The 15,165-nt window shown below is 42.4% G+C and overlaps 1 protein-coding gene and 1 pseudogene across 3 annotated transcripts in view; both read left to right on the top strand.

The window, feature by feature from the left end:
- Window positions 1-15,165, top strand: part of Maml3 (mastermind like transcriptional coactivator 3) — a 417,197-nt gene that overhangs the window by 179,049 nt on the left and 222,983 nt on the right. The gene's annotated exons all lie outside the window — the stretch shown is intronic.
- LOC147823431 (small ribosomal subunit protein uS8 pseudogene) overlaps window positions 1-15,165 on the top strand; it is a 66,870-nt pseudogene that overhangs the window by 34,728 nt on the left and 16,977 nt on the right. The window contains exon 1 of the transcript XR_015443928.1: window positions 1-15,165. This exon is cut by the window's left edge and continues 34,728 nt beyond it; it is cut by the window's right edge and continues 16,977 nt beyond it. The product of XR_015443928.1 is annotated as a small ribosomal subunit protein uS8 pseudogene (transcript).

The raw sequence follows: 15,165 nt of genomic DNA, 5'->3' as shown, positions 1-15,165 counted from the left end.
CATGAGGGTGAAGTGATTTACTAATGTATCTGAAGCCCATTGCAAGTTATGCAGCAAGTGAGAGAATTGCTCCTCCTTTTATTCATGTTTTTCATTTCCTCCTTTATAAATGCAGTTGTTAAGAACACAGCTGCTGGGCAGGGCATAATGATACATACTTGTAATCCCAGCACTTTGGGAGGCTGAGGGAGGAGGATTACAAGTTTGAGGCCAGGCTGAATTACACAGTGAGGCTAGATAGATAGATAGAGAGATAGATAGATAACACAGTGTCTACGGTTAGATTATCTGCATCTAACTCCTGATTCTGGCAAATTCCTGCCGTATGACCTCAGACAAGTTATTTAACCTAGCTGTGCTTCCGTTCCTTAATCTATAAAATGTCAATGCTTGGCGTTTTAGTAAGTACTCAAAAAAAGTCAACTGTTAATATCTGACAAGGAAGCAGCTGGGTGAACATAGCCAGTGGCAAATAGTCTGTGGCTGGTCATCTACCCGAAGGGTCAGGAAGTCCTTGTCCTGGAATAGAACTTAGCTGCCTTGGCCCTTCTTTGGCGACAGGGGATTGCAGGTCTGTGGCCTGCTTCTAGATCCTTGCTGTGTGGAGGGCCCTTCTTCTGTTTGTTTCCTCTGGAGAAAGTGTTTCCATGTGAGAGGAAAGGCAAATAGATCGCACCCTTGTGCTGGGCTGGAGTCCCCAGCGCCCCATCCCTCTGTCCCGGCCTGGTGCCTGCCCCCCGCCGCCCCCCATAGGTGGAGGGAGGAATAAAGGGTTTCGTGCCAAGCCTTTCTTTCAGGGTCGCCCCTTCTCCTTTCTTTTGATGCCGAAGGCAAATAGTTGAGTTTGGCTGCTGGAAGCGAGGCTTTGGAAACCATTTGGCTACCCTGACATTTTTAAGGTGCATTGTTCTCCATGTGCCATCAGAATTTGACTTCTCATGTTCCTGGTCTGTCATGGAATGTGCTGCTTGGCTTTTTAAGAACAATGCAGTAAGTTCTAGTAACTGACCCTAAATAAGCAGTCCCACTTAGCCCTTCCGCTCTCCAGTCGTATCCACAGCCTCAGCTCTGCGAGCCGTTTCCATCTAGAGGTGCGATTTACAGATTTCAAAACACTTCCAGGAAAACTCATTTGCTCCTCTCATATCTGTGAATGGTGGACATGCCAAAATTCATCATCCTCATTTTACACTCAAAAAACCTGGAGCTCAGGAGGATTAGGTGACTTATCTACCAGTTGTACAGATAGGAAGTCTGATGTTGTGACTGGAACGCAGAAATTTCAAACCAGTGCTTTGTGTTCATTAGTAAAGGCAAGGTTGTCCTGCAGGAAGATCCACATCTCTGACTCTCTTTGGTTCTGCTGACTTTATACAACGAAAGGCCCTGCCCTGTTTCTGACTCAGGGTCTTGGGAGGAAGTTCTCCTCCACCGAGTCACTCAGGGACCCAGGCTGGCTGAAGCTCCCCCATGTTGTGACACTGCCATTCCACATGTGTCCTCTCAAGTTTGCTCTTGCAGGGGAAGAGAGGATGGAGAAGAAAACAGGCCAGAACTAGTGACATGGCCTCCATTTAACCGCATGGGAGCCTGGGAAGGCTCAGAAAGGAGCCAGCTACCATGATCCCAAGTGTGTTAGTCAGCTTTCCCATTGCCAAGTCAAAATACTCAGCACCTGCATTGTTGTTGGCTGTGATCTCAGGATTTTGGTCCGTGATTGGACAGCTCCAAGACAGAAACGAGATGGTAGAAGGGCATGGTGAAGGAATACTACTCACATTGTGGCAGCCAAGAGCTAGAGCACAGGGAAGAATGCCATAGCGCCAGGGATTTAGCTCAGTGGTTTTGCCTTGCAAGCACAAGGACCTGAGTTCGATTCCTGGTACCAAAAAAAAAGTGCCAGAGAGGATGGGACAGGGGACCAGATATAGTCCCTGAGGTCACACATCCACAACTCTCCCAGAAGTGTGCTTTACTCATCTTCCATGTGTCCCTCAGGCCAAGCAAGTGACAATCGAATTAACCGTCACACTCGGGAATCTCTATGGCAGGCCTTTGGGTGGTGCATTTGAAGGTAACTAGGGAATACAGGGAACTCATTTCGAATTAAGCAACTTCTTCATAAATACTGCACCCAGGACATTTCCTTTGAGAACGGTGGAAAACACGAAGCCAATTTAAATAGTATTTGATATATGAGGTAGTTGTCAAAAGAAATCATTATAATCCCAGCAGATCTTACTAACCTTACCCTTTTTGTGGTAAAAAGTAGGGTTTTCTCCAAAAGACAAACAAACATGTATGATTTAAGTTTAGCGGTTTTACAGAGAAGCTTTCAGATTAAAAAAATGGTAATGATCTTCAGTTATTCATTAGAAATTATCAAGGTTTGCTCCTAAGATATTTTAAGAACTTGCTGAGTCATTTTAAAGTTTTATTAGTAAATAACTCAGGTTATTTCCCAGGAATAAGCACTATATACTTCCTGCCCCTCTCTCTGGTTAATTGATATAGAGAAAAATCACAGCCAGGGACAGAAACCACTTGGCTTTTGGATTACATAGAGGGTGGAATTTGGTTGGCTCTTTGGTCTGAAAGATTTTAGCATATTCAGAGATAAGGGACGGGATCTGCAGACTGAGCAGAATATAAAGGGTGCAGGGCTGGCCTAGACTCCCACAGATACTTCTTACATCAAGTGCATCCAGCCCTGCTCTGAAGACGCATCTGGCCCAGACCAACGCTGCCTGGATGTTCTCGTGTCTGAGGACCCTTGGCTGTAGCACCGGGCACCTTAAGTACTTCCCTCCTGGCTTCCGCCCTGCTCTCTGCTTTTGGAAACATCTGTATTCATCATGTCACGAGTAGAGGATCCACCAGTGTGAGCTCCCTGCTGCACACCTAGCAGCACAGCAGAAATCCATGCAAAAGCTTTCCATGTAAACACGGTTGTGTTCTCCACTCCCTTTTCTTTTTAAAATGAAGTATTTTGGATGAAATGAATTCTAAAACATAAAATAGCAATCCAAAATACACATGCAAGCAACAGCCATTATGCCCCTGACACTTGCATATAAAGTAATTTCATAGGGAATCAGACTTTTTCATGGGCATCACTGTAGTCTCAGCAGACAAGTTTGAGTTTCATAGATCATAAATCTCATTGTCTGTGTTCCAGGGATATAAAAGGGGAAAGTGAACCCCAAGGTGACAGGTGAGACACATAAGAATGGTGCTTCCCAAGTGGACTGGAACAGGAAAATCACCAGACACTTGTTAACAACTTGGTTCCCTAGCTTTTACCTCAGAACTGCTGACTTAGAATTTCAGGGAAGAGGCCCTGGAATCCTTCTTCCCCAGGCCTGCTGGTCACTAAGGGAAACCCAGTCGAGCAGCCTCCTACTGCCACGGGAAGGAAAGTCTCAAAGAGGAGAAGTTTCTCCTTCTCCTCAGTGAACTTGCTCTCGCTGCAGGCGTGACAGCAACTTCTACCCATCCCTTGAGTTTTCCACAGAAGTACAGTTTTATGTATTTTTAAATGTCAACACTTTGTACCATTGGCTTTCAAAAAGGACTGTGAGGACCTTTTGTGTCTGGAAGTATTCTCCTGGGGGTCTGAAAACTGAATTCTTTCAGAATTTGTGTTTTTCACCTGTAACTTTTAAGTGGGTAATATGGCCTCATAGTACAAGTTCAAATCATTAAAAACAATATACAGTATACAGTGAAAGAAAAGGCCTTCCCCACCCCTTTTTTTCTTGTCTCCCAGTTTCTTCCTCCAAATGCAACCTGGGTACCATTTTCTTGTTTCCCCCAGTGACCTCTCAGCATATATAGATGCATATGTGGGCATCTGTTTTTCTAAAAAAAATACTGATGGTAGATACCATGTTTAATGCTTATGTCGTTATGTCTAATTGATGATTTTCTTCTGACACTACTTATTGATTTTGTGCAGTTAAAGTTACTTTTGTGATAGAGGAACCCTGGAATACCTGGTGGCTTACCATATAAGTTTATTTTGCTCATGCGATGGCCCCTACATGAGCATTTTTGGACAGGCAGCCAGCTCCTTCCTCTTGTCTCTCCTCTGTGGATCTTGGAGTATTTGGCTTCCAACTGGTGGGAGGAAATGAGAGAGCCTGGAGAATCCTTGGGAATCTTGCTGGAAGTTTTTATAGGCCAAGCCTGCAAATGGCAGCCATCATTTCTTTCCACATTCTTTTTGGCAAGAATTAAATCCTGTGTCCCCTTTCTTGGTGCAAGGAGAGCTGGCAAGTGTGGTCCTTTGCTGGGCAGTGACTTACCAACATCAACTCCTCCTGTTGGAAGGGCACACACACTGCTTTGGCAAGGAGCTAGCCATTTCTGGCACACCTGTCATTTCCAAATGGACCTGGCTTTCTTTTAATTACAGTAAGTGGGATCTTGTTTTCCTCTTGACCCATGAGAGGACAGTAGGAGATTGATGAGGACTTTCATACCACAGGCATGAGCTGTACACTGCAGTTGGAAAAGCACTGCTCTATACAAAAGGCCCAGTAGCCGGTGGAATTTTTGTTCCTGCTCGCCTGCTCGCCCAGGTCACAGAGCTATGTCTGCAACCAGCAGGACTGACTGCCTACCAGATCACTTCATTTCCTGAACTACCTCAAAGTAAATCCCTTCTCTATTCTGTAACCTAAGCAGGGGCCAGCATAGAGGGATCCCAGAACCCATAACTCCCAGCCTGCTTATAAAACATGATAGCCATGTTATCATAATCCTTTTCAAGCTTTAATTTAATGGCTTCTCACTCCTCACTTCTATTTCTCCTCCTTCCTTGAATGATCAACTTGCTACCTAGAAGTTTTCTGGCACCTTTTTTTTTTTTTTTCCTTACAAAACTTTCCTTTGCTACTGGAGAGAAAAATGAACAAACAGAAATCAGCAATATGAAAACAGCTTTTGTGAAGTTCAGTGTTGGCCAGGGAGAAGTTTGTAAAGCTGCTTGGGAATGTGGCAGCCTGACACTTTCCTTCCCTTTCTCTTCAAATGAGCAGGCAGCAGAGCAGGAAACTAATGTCACAGCAGAGGGAATGGCTCCCTCCTCCTCGGCTGGCCGATGTCAGACCCCAAAATAGAAACATGGCCTGCAGCCCACCATGCAGCCTCTACTGGCCAACCTGTGACCGCACTGAAGGCCCAGGAAGCGGGAAAGATGGAGGCGCCACATCCCCTGGGCATTTCCACATCTGTTTTCCCTTCCCTGCTGCTTTGTACGACTCTGTGGTCACTCTTCTCCATGTCAGCACATTCAGAATTGCTGACTGTAAACACTGGCGGCAGCCTGCCTGCTACTGCAGAAGCCACAAGGAAAACAGCTGTGGGCAGTGGTGGATTTTCCTGGTGTGACATATCGCTGGCTCCCAGCACTAGCCCTGTACAAAGGGCTTTGCGGTTTGGGTAGGACAGGGAGGAAGAGGGAGGCAGGCAAGAAGGAGAAGGAGGCTCAGCATGTCGAGATCTTTTCTGAAGGAAACAGAATTTGTGTGCTGCCTGGCCTCTTCTTTGGGAACTTCAACAGAAGATGTCGCAATTCAAGGGTCTCCAGCAAGCAAAATGAGATTGTAACAAGCAAACCCACATTCAGGGAGGAGTTGGCATCCACTGGAGCAGCGAGGTTACTCTCCGGGCTCTTGGGAGGAAAAGGTTACCAAAGTGCCAGCTGTGAAGTGAATTCTTCCCACCGCCTTCAGGCTGGCTCCGACTGGCACCACAACCCTGGTGGTAGAGGGGATGCCAGGGCCACAGAGCAGGCCTGGGCTGGGCTACTCTGAGCAGGGTGGCCTCGGCTCTCTGGGCCCTGTTTGGGGACATCCACAGACCAGGGTGTGGGTCTTTGCAGCCTGTCAAACCACAGCCATTCACAGAGGGAAGGTGGGTCAGAATTAACCACAGCCAACCAGGGACAGCGTGTTACACTGCTCCAGAAAGTTTGCTGGTTGTGTGCTATTACAGGAAGTGGCGGCTCCATCTTTTCAGATAAAAAATACAGGGCAGAGGCTTCATCTACTACTCAGGATTCACTACTGAGAGCGTACGGTGTGAAAGGTGATAGGAGGGAGGTGCAGGGTGCGGGCAGGGATCAGGGTCCTCCAGAGACGAATCAGCACATTCTAAACTGAACACACAGATCTCCTCTGTTCCATCTCAGCTGCATGTGGGGCACACACCTGTAATCCCAGCTACTAAGGTGGCTGAGGCAGGAGGATCGCAAGTTTGAGGCCAGCCTAGTCAACATAGTAAGACCTGATCTCAAAATAAAATGAAAAGGACTCAGGATGTAGCTCAGTGGTAGAATACTTGCTTAGCATCTATGAGGCCATGGGTTCATTCCCCAGTACCACCATCACCCCTCAGAAATAAAAAGAAGAGGAAGAGCAAGAGCAGTTCAACCCACAGCTTGCAAAACACCTACAAGTCCCAGCAGAACTAGGGCTGCTCTTACTTGATGGGACTTGCAGACATTGGAGAGTAGATATAAAGTGTTTCAGCTTTGATAGTCCTGCCGCCTGGAATCGGCCTACTTACCATAGCGCTTGGGGAGACAGGGAAGGAAACAGATGGAGAATAGAAAGCGATTTTAAGGAATTGGTTCATTTGCTGATGGGACCTGGTAAGTCCAAAATCTGTGCAGCAGGCTGGCAGGCTGGCAATTCAGATAAACATGGCTATTGCAGTCTGAGTCCAAAATCTGCAGGCTGGAAACCAGGCAGGCTTTTATTTTTTCTCTGGTACCAGGGATCGAACTCAGGACCTTGCGCCTGCAAGGTAAGCATGGTGCCAACTGAGCTAAATCCCCGGCCCTCTGGGCAGGCTTTCTATGATGCCTCTGAAGACAGAATCATGCCTCTTTGGGAAACGTCAGTCTTCGTCTTCTGGACCTCAGCTGACTCGATCAGGCCCGCCACATCATGGAGAGTCCTGTGCTTTACTCAGAGTCCACTGATGTCAGAGTCAAGCGAGTCTAAAAATTACCTCCGCAGAATCTTCCAGATGATGGTGGGCCAAACACATGGGCCCCGAAGCCTCGCCTAGTTGACACACAAAGTGAATCAGCCTGTGGGAATTCAGGGAGGTCACAGGCAAGGAGAAAGCTCCTCAGGCAGTTTGACCATCTAGTCAGAATGATTTTTTTAAAGAACGTTGCCATCCTTAGGCCCTCTAGTTTGACAGATTTCATGTAAATTAATTTATATTTGTATGTTTGCAAGTGGAATGTCATATTCAGATTTCCACAGGTCAGATGATGGGGATGTCTTCAGAATAAAAGTTATGAGCCAGGTGCCCCTGTGCCAGGGTTGCTGATTTTCTTGTAATACACTGTACGCAGCGTTATCTCTGATCTAATGCGCATTCGGCAGAAGTAGTTTTTTTTATCATGGTGTCAGAAGAATGGCACATGTACCACCACCAAGCCCTCAGATGGTGCGAGTTCCAGTCCTGACGTACCTCTGTCTTATGGCAAGAGCCTGAGAGTAATTAATTTCTGCACCCCTCCTGTACTCTCAAAAGTGTGTCAGTAAGGCATAGAGGCTGCATGGCCACAGGGAAAAGCTTAACCCTGGGAAGAAGCTGTGTGGGTTCAAATCCCAGCTCTGGTACTATGTAACCTACTGCACCTCGGTTTCCTCACATGAACTATAAGGTTCTTATGAAGGTTCACTACAATAACACTTAGTACCACCTAAGTGTTTGCTGGGAAATACATTTTACATTGGAACTTTACTGTAATTCCATACATTTGAGACCACTTTCTAGTCTCATTCTTTGGGGCATTCACTCATATTCCTCTTAGATAAATCAAAAGCACAATGGAACCTCCTTCCATCAAGTGCTGCACCATAGTGAAGAGTGCCATGAAGAACTTCTAGGGTATTAATAATGAGCTAATACACCTATGAATGTTAAATGTCTTGGAAGCAGTTTCCTGATGCGCAAATAGCAGATGTGGTGATGGTCATGGTCTAATTGCCTGAGAAGCAGTTAAATATAGTTTTTAGTCCTTTTCAAAGCAGTTATTTGAAAGCTGCAATATTTTCTCTGAAGTTCCATCAATTGTTCTTAACAGCCAGATGAAATATAGGGGAAGGGGGAAGGGGTTGTGTAGGAGTGTGTTTGCTTCCTGTGCATCTAACTTGTCTTTGGAAATTGTTGGGCTTTTTTCCTAAGTGGGATTTTGTTTTGTGTACTTCAGTGCTTGACTTTCTGGTATAACATGGTAACTTAATTTTCCTAGAAATCCTAATTTCAAAGTAACAGTAGATATCTTTTACTGAGTTCTTCCATGTGCCAGGAACTATGTTAGGTGTTTGATACGTATCATCACCATGTAATCTTCCAAATATTCCAACCAAATGCCTTCCACAGTCATCCTTTTCTCCACTTGTGGACACTGTGGGTTAGAGAGGTTATCTTGTTCCAGATGCACAGCAGGTAGATATATTTCAGGAAGCAGGAATACAAAACCCTAAATACTGTCCTGAAGGTTCTCCCTTAAGGTCTATGACTTAAAATCAGCCCTACTTTCTGTTAGGGACTTGTAGGTGTTTTGCAAGGTATAAGTTGAGCTACTGTTGAATCTGTAATTCTTTTATTAAATAGTACTGAGTTCAGTCCAGTGTGCTAAGAAATTGTAATTTTCTTTTTCTTTTTTTTTTTTTTGGTACCGGGGATCGAACTCGGGTCCTTGCACTTGCACAGCAGGCAGTGAAACCACTGAGCTAAATCCCTGGCCCAAGAAATTGTAATTTTCATGTTAGTATTTTAGTATTATGCAGAGCAGGACTTGCCTGCATTCCTGATGGCTGACTTGTGTGTGGAGCTTTTTTTCTGTGGATAAATGTCATCTCTGGAGGAGATCAGGGTGGCCCTTGTACAATGATGAGGCCTAGGAATGGGGCTGTGGCTAGTTATCCATGCCCATGTAGCAAATAGCACTTCATAACCACAAGAGCAAGATGGAAAATGCCATTTAAATATAGTGGTTTAGGGCTAGTATAGGAAAGATGAGGCGGGGATAAAATGTGCTAGAGATTTGTAAGAAAATCTTCATTGAAATAAGAATTAAGGCTGTACAATTTTCACGTCTACTCTGTGTATTTTCAGAGTGTTTTTTTATGCAGAGGGGACACTACCATTTCAGTGATAATGTTAAAAAAACAACAATCAGAGGTTGCACAATGGAGAGTTTTCTATATTTAGAGTAAAACTTCGTGTTTTTACTGTCAGGATGTGAGTTTAATTATAGCATGTTGCAAACTTTGCTTTGGTAAAGCGTGTGTGTGTGTGTGTGTGTGTGTGTGTGTGTGTGTGTGTTTGCTGGAGAATTTGGGGTGCTACTTTTGTTTTCCTTTTGAACCATATATAGGAGTGATCTAAGGTAGCTTGAGAAGTATAGTATTGACTTCCAGTGAACTGGTAACCTCTCTGGGCCTAGGAGCATATTTAATTAATCTGTTTCAGCTTTTCCTTATTACTTTATAGTATTTATTTGCCTCAATAAAACCAGGGATGTCACCTGGGCTATTTAGAAAGATTTTACTTAAATAATGCACTAATTATTCTTCTGGAAGTAAATTTTTCCAGCATGGAAACTTGCACTTTAAAAAAATCCTCTAGCCCCAGAATTAGTAGTGGTATGTTTGTGGTGTAGTTATTTCTTGACTATTCAGGGCCTACTATTGTGTTTCTGTATGTACCTGTGTGTTTAGCATCTAAAAAATTATGGCATTGAGATTACTCACATTGTCAGGCTCATTACACAGACTGAAAGTGTTTGGTTCTAGCCTGAAGTTTTTCATATCAAGCATGAAAATTCACTCAAGCCCACATTCCCTGAGTCTGAAAGAATCAGCCTGGATGGTTGGCTGACATCATTAATAAACACGCTTTCTTTCAAAGACCACTACTATGATGAAGCTGATGCATATATTATCTTTAGCATTTAAATGTAAGAGTTTATCACACCTTGTACATAGTAAATTTTCAGTGTTATGTATACTGAGTGATTAATTCAAAAAATGTCAAGATGAAACTAAAGAAGATAAAAACCATCTAGAAACTCGTATTTCGGGGGGAGAATGTTCACAAGGTTTATTGGTATTTTCCAGTCTGATTCTACCATCACACCATTTGTGCAAACTTAACATTTTCTCATTAGGAGATGTCTGGTGCTAAAATAGAGTAGTTAATCAGGACAGAGGAGGTGTGCAGCACATACACTTATTAAGCAGCAATCCACCGGCTCCTTATTACTGCGATTACTTCCCAAGCAACATCTTCCACCTTTGTTTGTTTGTTTCATGCAGTGACGTATTAAAAACTACCATCTGAATAAATGCTTAACATGACATACCTGGATAGGTAGACGGAACTGTGCTGGCAAAGTTGTAACCTGCAGGAATTAAACCTTTCAGCAATTAAAGATTCATGTGAAATAGGAAGAAAAGGGGCAAAGGGGAAGGAAGTGGGAGGGCTAGGGGAAAGGATAGAAGGGAATGGGATTAATATGAGAAAATGGAAAAATAGGAACAAAATTTTTGTAAATAGGGAGGGCTGGAGGGGTTGAAGGGAGGGCTGGGCAAGGGTGAAAAACAAGAACCAAGAGAGACTATGTAAAGGTGCAAATTTCCAATGATGAATGTCATTATATTGTATACCTAAAATGTACCAATTATTAGAATGAATAATTGATAATGTAAAATAGGAAGAAAAGGTCCAAAGGGGTAGGGGTAGTGGGAGGCACAGGGGAAGGGAAAGAAGGGAAAGGAAAAAATGCTGAGAAATGGAAAAAATGGAAATAAAGTCTTTGTAAATAGGGAAGGGTGGAGGGCGTGAAGGGAGGGCTAGGAATGGGGAAAAAATAAGAAGCAAGATGCATTATATAAAGGTACAATTCCCAATGAGAAATGTAATTGTGTTGTATACCTACAATGTACCAATAAAAGAATTTAATACAAAAAAAAAAGATTAATTGTGGGAAAATATGCATTGGACAAACGTTTGTTAAGAATCTGTCCTGTATCAGGCTGTTTAAAATCAGTGAAACAAAATTTATGAGCCTAAAGGAAATATGATGATCTGTTGATATTTAAATGTCCTTGTACAATTAAAATTCTGACTGTAAGTTATATGTGAAAGAATAGTGTTATGGAATACACCACCTTGTCTGTGGTTTGATTTTAGTATTAAGGATGAATATTTGGATATTTAAAAAGAGGAAATCACATCCAGCAGTCATCAGTACTTAAAACTAAGTATGAGATTTTCACATGGAATGGTAAATCTCTTTTAAAAAATGTTTCTTAACGAGGTTTAGATGAAGTCACATCAGTGTATGGCTGGAAGTCATTTAAAGATCCAAATTCACCAGAACCAAATAAAATGATAATTCAAATAATCTGCAGGAATGGGAAGAGTTGTTTGCTTTGGAATAGTTCAGTCTTAATTAAGAGCCTACAATTTAAAAAACAGGGAAGCTCATCTTTCCTGGATAGTTCAGGCAAATAAAAAGAAAGGGAGGCCGGGAACTAGTGTCCTCGCCCTAGCTCATCTCTGGTCCCCAACAGTTGTGGGTCCTCTTCACTCTCTTGTCATTTTGCCTGTCTCCTTTCACATCGCTGTGCTGTAGAGATTATGTCCTTTTTAAAATTCTTTTTCTAGGGCCGAGGATTTAGCTCAGTGGTTTCGTCGCCTGCTGCCAAGGAGGACCTGAGTTCACTCCCCGGTACCTAAAAAATAAAATTCTTTTTCTAGAAGAGAAGCCGCTTTCTAGGTTATATGGTTGGAGAGAGGAGGCACTGTAAGAAACAAACCTAGTATTTTAAGTTTTTCATTTGGGAAGAATTTGTTTTATTTAGGTGAGACATTCTTTTACATTTTGTTAGCACCCCATTTCTCAGACAAATAAAATAAAGTTTGATTTTTATATATTTGTCGAAAAATTTTATGTGAACACATAAAAGATCCAAACATATTTATATAAACATTTTACCTTGGCAAAATGTTAATGTCAATTGTTTATAGAGTTATGATGGTTGTTCAAATACAGTAGAGCAAAAATGTTGCCCAAATTGACCTGTCAAGCTGAAAATGCTATGTGTCTGTGTCACAGATATCTGCTTTATTGAGCTTTGAGGAATAAAATGAGCAAATCATGATTCAGTGTTCTCATGCTATTGTTCCATGTTTGTTTCTATATAGTTTACTCATATACTATCAACCCTTCTCATGTGGAAAACTGTACTAATTAGTGTTAGGAACATTACAACAAGGGCATGCTTTGGTAAAAATAATAATGAAATTGTACCTTCCTGAAGGGTGACTTAAATCATCTTTCTGATGAGTGATTTATGTAAGAGATAGAGTAAGACCAAGGGGCCCCAGTGACCTTACGCTGTATCACTGTACGATGTTAGCTCACAGTGTTACATCCTGATTAATCACGGAGAACTTGCTTCCGTAGTCAGGGAGTTCCAGGCCACAGCACACTTATAGAAGGGCAGGGGATGGGAAATAGCAAGGCTTCAGCTCTATGTTCGTCAGCCTTCATAATGTGACATTAAGTGACACTGCACTGCAGAATGTCTAGGTACTTGGCTGCTAGAGAACGTAATGAGGGACTGGGAATGTAGCGCAGTGATATCCAGCATTCATGCGGCCCTGGATTCAACACCCAGCACTGAAAAAAAGTGAATGCAATGAAGTCCTCTGGGTTATGTTCTCCTTGATGTTATGGCTCATTGTTGTGGTATTGGAGGTTGCTAATGTAAGAGGGTTGTGTGATTCATTCAGTTTTATGTAATCAAACTGATCCATAAGAGCATATTGATTGGCACATTAGGGTGCAGGAGCTGATCATCACTTTTTATCTTGTTCCTAGCAAGGTTTAGTTTGTACCAACTCCCTGAACATGCACACAAGCACACAGTACATGCTCGCATCCCTACATGCACATGTACACAGATGGGTGCACATACCTTAGTTAATGTCTGGTGATTATATCATACTTACTGCTCCCAGAATCCTCCACCAACCTTCCAAAAGAGACGCCAATACCAAAAACAATACCAGCAACAAATTAAGATTATTAATGAGTATCCTAGTTTTATGCATGAGAATCAGGCTGCAAAATGACACTTAGGGAGAAAACTTCTTAAAAAACACAAGTATTATTGAAAGTTATTCCTAAGCATCACCCTACCTCTGCATGTTGATGACTTTGTTTCAGAAACTTAAGGTAATACACATTTGAGCCAATGGATCATTTTCCAGAATCTTTCTAATACTGTAGTGAACACACAAACGCGTATAATAACTTAACCTTAAAAAAGAATTTTTAAAGATAGTATAAACATAATTTATTGCGAAATTTTATAATTCAGGCAGCATATGTAGTCAATAATATACAGCAAAATCTAGAAATAGAAAACAAAATTAAAAAGCCAGCATGTTTTTTATGAAAACTAAGAGAGTATTAAGTCATCATAATGAACCACTAGACCAAATCTATATAGTAAGGTTGGAGACCATCTTAATTTATAATTGTGAAATGAACTAACACAAATGTGAGATCCAGCCCATTCATCAGCATCATTCATGATCTATATTTAACCTAGATTACAGGACAGTGTTATTAATAACAAAGTCTGAGAATTAAGCCAACTCCTAAACATGTAAATAAATCTGAAAGAACAACAATTTCCTGGTGCTGTATCTCCATGTGCTGGAACATGGCCCCAAAGAATCTGAGTTTGTTGTGCTCTTAAAGTGAAGGGTATTGGGTGCTGGGTGGTCCCGAGTGTTGCGTTTGTCCAGAGGGATAAGTGTTGGTATCCACATGAAGAAATTCAGTGTGCTGGGGAGAAACCAAGTGTTTCCCCAAGTAGAGTGAGCTTTTAAAGATGAATGTATGACTCCTTCATGAAGTAGCTAACAAGTTTCAGAAAGTTTGCTTCCTTTATCAGGCAACTTTCTTTGCCCTGGTCTAAAAAAAAAAAAAAAAGTGTGCTATGGAATTTCTTGACTGTCTTTGCTATGCCAGATGGTTTACCTGTATTACTGCCATGGTAATGATCACAGAATTGAGGAATTGTTAGCCCTTTCTACAGCTGAAGGAACCAAGACAGAGCTGTTACACACCTTACTCAGTCACAGAGCCAGGAAGTGAATGAGTGCAGGCTCTAATCATTCTTGACACCTGATGCCCTCACAAATCTTTAGATGTTGCACAGATATGACATGGATTATGTGGGATAAATGTGGAGAAAAATAAGCTGCCCAAATATAAGCCAAGGCTGTTCCTGACAAGTTAAATGAAGCAACCACAAGCAGTATTAGGAAGAGAAGATTATCAGAAGGCATCTAAAAAATTTTTTTGGAACAATGCAAAAGAGCTGTGACAGCTTGGAAAATTAGAGTGCTAACATATTGTTGGACATGTACAGATATGAAATTCATACCGCTCAGTATTTATTGAGAACCTGCTATGCCAAAAGCTCATTGTACTTGGTACTTTGTTCAGAGAAACAGGAGGGTTCCTTGCCCTCAAGGAATTGACAGTTGATTGGAGAAAAAACATACAACAATGTATTAACAGATGTGATTGGATATATTAATGAAGTGCTGTGAAAAGACAGGAGAGAAGAGACTACATTTTAACTGGGAGATTCTGGGAAGAATAATTGAGCATACTGCTTTGCACTGGACCTTGAAGAACAAAGAGCTTTGTCCAGGGCAGTGGGGAGTGGGGATGAGGTTGAGTGAAAAGTGCATTTTAGACACTGAGGTGAGGAGGCACAAAGATACCTGGCAGAACTCTCAAGGGTGCCCAGAGGGTTGGCCAAAGGCAGCAAGCCAGACCCAGCCATCCTTGGGAGAACCTAGAATGTCATGCCAAGAAATTTGAATTGTGTTCAGTCATAGGGAGCATGGCAAGAGTTCTGACGAACTTAATGACGTCCAGAGTTGTGCCCTGTCATGCAGATGCCTCTGTCAGGAGTGAAGAGAAATGAGAATATTTAGAAGGCTTTCACAGTAACAGTTTATACAGGAGGTAAGAGGACCTCAGCCCAGTTGGGGTCAGTGAAAAAAGAAGGAACAAATACAGCCATTGAAGAGTAG

The sequence above is a fragment of the Heterocephalus glaber genome, unplaced genomic scaffold (assembly GCF_053883595.1).
Source record: "Heterocephalus glaber isolate CG9 unplaced genomic scaffold, H.glaber_assembly_v1.0 deba00001586, whole genome shotgun sequence".
Lineage (NCBI taxonomy): Eukaryota > Metazoa > Chordata > Mammalia > Rodentia > Bathyergidae > Heterocephalus > Heterocephalus glaber.
The sequence above is the reverse complement of the archived record's forward strand: the minus strand, read 5'-3'. Positions and strand labels throughout refer to the sequence as shown.